General features: G+C 41.9%; 1 pseudogene; it reads right to left on the bottom strand.

The window, feature by feature from the left end:
* Positions 1 to 1,685: 1,685 nt before the first annotated feature.
* LOC117311930 (small EDRK-rich factor 2-like) lies at positions 1,686 to 1,865 on the bottom strand (annotated as a pseudogene).
* Positions 1,866 to 3,474: the final 1,609 nt, after the last annotated feature.

Genomic DNA, 3,474 nt, shown 5'->3' on the forward strand with positions numbered 1-3,474 from the left:
ATCCAATTATATTGGATTAATGAACAGAGAGAATGTAATAACCTGAATAACTGGGGTTTTTTTGACAGTTTTTTAAACAGCTTTATTAAGATACAATTCACATAACATACAATTTCCACATTTTAAGTGTACAGATGAACATAACTACAAAATGGACTCAGGTATAGAGAACAGACAGAGGTGTGGTTGCCAGAGGGGAGGGAGTCTGAGGGAGGGATGGATTGGGAGTTTGGGGTTAGCAGGTGTAAGCTATTATGTATAGAATGGATAAACAACAAGGTCCTACTGTGTAGCATGGGGAACTATATTCATATCCTATGATAAACCATAATGGAAAAGAATATGAAAAAGAATATATATATGTATAACTGAGGCACTTTGCTGTACAGCAGAAATTAACATTGTAAATCAACTATGCTTCAATAAAATTAGAAAAAATAAAAATAAAGTGTACAGAGTCTCAGTGAGATCCCTGTAGTCAAATTGGTCTCTTGGTTCTCCCCAAACATATATGGTCTTCTATCATTCCATTTCCTTTACAATTCATTAAAAAATCATAATTGAGCACTTAACTATATGCCAAGCATTCCTACCTGGAATGATGTTTCTTTTTCACTTCTCCAGACTTAACCCCTAGTTCAGTTAAGTCTAGTAACTAATAACTTCTTATACTAATTTGTACCAGAAGTTCCTTGATTGTGACTTATGCCAAGTAATTATGAATATATATATTTTTTCTTCTGAGTATTGCATGAAGGCTACCAAGTTGGAACAGGCAAGTAGTGGATGTGAAAGCTTTAATTATCTACCTCATTCATGTGTTATTTTTGTAGCTATAGTCTCTATTTTCTTATTTGATGACCACTGAAGTGTTCCTAGGCCCAGTTGTAAACCTAAGAGTTGATGTATTGATGGGAGCAACTGGAAGTTCAAGATGTTGTTGTGATTCTTTTTTTCTTAATCCCTCTTTTGTCTATGTGATATTAAGCAGATGATGAAGCGTTACTTTTGAGGATTTAACAAGGAAGGAGAAAGAAAGACCCACATTTCTGGGTGAAGTCTTTGCCCTTCTATGTGGAAAAGTGGATTGCGACTGTTCTCCAGTCTATCTCTCGGTAATTGCACCTGACTTTAGGATCCAAAAAAATTTGTTTTGCCAAGTTGTGCCTTTCCTTCTGGAATTGTAAGTGAACACAATAATAGTACCTGTTTACACTGTGAAGTGGATATTATTACAGAAAATATACCAGAAGCTTTCTCACTTGTTAAGGTAATAATACCTTGTGAATGTATGATCTACAGAGAAACCGCTGTAGTTTTTACCTGCTGATGCTGTCTGTTGGAGAATGAATTTTGGATGGTTCTTTTTTTCACCAAAAAAAAAAAAAAAAGGTTCCTTTTTTTTTTTTTTTGAATTACAAAGCTACTTTTAATACTTTGGGGTGAGCCCCACAGGAATAAAAAACACTGGGAAGGGGTAACCCCCTCACCCCCAGGAGTGGCCCAGGGGGAGAGAGGCTACCTGAGGGGAAGGAAGCACAAAAGGGACTCGCTGCAGACTCAGGGCAAAGGAAATGCCATCGGTGCTGGGACCTGTGAGCACTACGGGAGAAAACGCGAGCGTGGTGGGACTGGCTCCAGGCACACAGGCGAAGGGCAAGAGGGTTGGACATGAAGCCACAAAGCTACTTGGATTCCTCCTTCTTCTCGTTTGCCTTTTTCTGTTTCTGCTACATGATCTCTGAGTCCCTCTGCTTGCGGGCGGCAGCAGAAAGCCCGTCAGCTCGGCGCTTTCCCTTAACCAAGTCGCTCTGCTTTTTCATATTCTTCTGGCAAGTGAGCTCCTGCTGGTTACCACGGGTCATGGCGATGGCAGCGGCTCCGGCCTGCTCCGTTCTTCTTCTTTTTTTTTTTTTTCTGTTGAGGAAAACCAGCATCAGGCGTGGGTGGATCCAGGGGCTCAGAGAAAGCCATCAGCATTTCTTCTATCTCTCCCTCTTCAGGCTCTGCTTTCTGCCAGTCTCTTTCCACTGGTGGGCTGGTGGGGCCCTGACCACTCTGGGTTAACATAATCTTTACATCAAGCCTTGTGGGGTTTATTTTTTTTAATTATAAAAAAATATTTATTTTTGGCTGCATTGGGTCTTCGCTGCTGCACGTGGGCTTTCTCTAGTTGCAGTGAGCGGGGGCTACTCTTTGTTGCAGTGTGCGGGCTTCTCATTGCAGTGGCTTCTCTTATTGTGGAGCACGGGCTCTAGGCGCGCGGGCTTCAGTAGCTGTGGCACACAGGCTCAGTAGTTGTGGCTCATGGGCTCTATAGCGCAGGCTCAGTAGTTGTGGCACACGGGCTTAGTTGCTCCGTGGCATGTGGGATCTTCCCGGACCAGGGATCGAACACTTGTCCCCTGCATTGTCAGGCGGATTCTCAACCGCTGCGCAATCAGGGAAGCCCCAAGCCTTGTGGGGTTTATCTTTTCCATTAATTCCAGAAAAAGTTTTAGAAAGAGTCTTTTTGAGTAAGATTGAACCAGCCAATTGTTATGACAAAGACTTGGTGGATTGGCTGGACTTAAAGAACTGACTGGTGTTCATATGGTCCTCTCAAATACAGACCTTATATTATTCACCTCTGTATTCCTCCTTGTATCTCCCCAGTCCCTTGGAGACCCCCTGACTTCTACCCTTTCTAGCCTTCCAGTGCTCTTTTTTTCTTCTTTTTGAGTAATTAATTCCCTGTATTAAATCTCCTTCTGCTTGACATGTAGAGTGACTTCGGTTTCCTGCACTGAACTCTGACACACCCCTCTGTGTTAGCACGAATCGCACTTATGGGAGGTAAATCTTTTCTCCCATGGATCCTGATCTTATGTTTCCTATGTCCTATAGAATATAGCTCCATTCATGTCATGGGTTGAATTGTAAATGCCCCCCTCCCCCCAAAAGATACGTTGAATTCCTGACCTCCAGAATGTGATGTTATTTGGAAATAGCTTTGTTGTAGATATAATTAGTTAAGTTATAATGAGGTTATACGGGAACAGGGTGGGCTAGTAATCCAGTGTGACTGATGTCCTTATAAGAAGAGGAGAGAGAGACACAAATTAAGTAGCTTAAACACAGAAATTAATTTTCTCACAGTTCTGGAGGCTAAAAGTCCAAGATCAAGGTGTAGGCAGGTTTGGTTTCTCCTGAGGCCTCTCTCCTTAGCTTCCCTGGTGTCTCTTCCTTTTCTTATAAGGACAGTAGTCCTATTGGATTAGAGCTCTACCCTAATGGCCTCATTTTTTTTTCACATCTTTATTGGAGTATAAATGCTTTACAATATTGTGTTAGTTTCTGCTTTACAACAAAGTGAATCAGCTATATATATATATATATATATCCCCATATCCCCTCCCTCTTAAGCCTCTCTCCCACTCTCCCTATCCCACCCCTCTAGGTGGTCACAAAGCACTGAGCTGATCTCCCTGTACC

Source organism: Tursiops truncatus, chromosome 3 (genome assembly GCF_011762595.2).
Source record: "Tursiops truncatus isolate mTurTru1 chromosome 3, mTurTru1.mat.Y, whole genome shotgun sequence".
NCBI classification, from domain to species: domain Eukaryota; kingdom Metazoa; phylum Chordata; class Mammalia; order Artiodactyla; family Delphinidae; genus Tursiops; species Tursiops truncatus.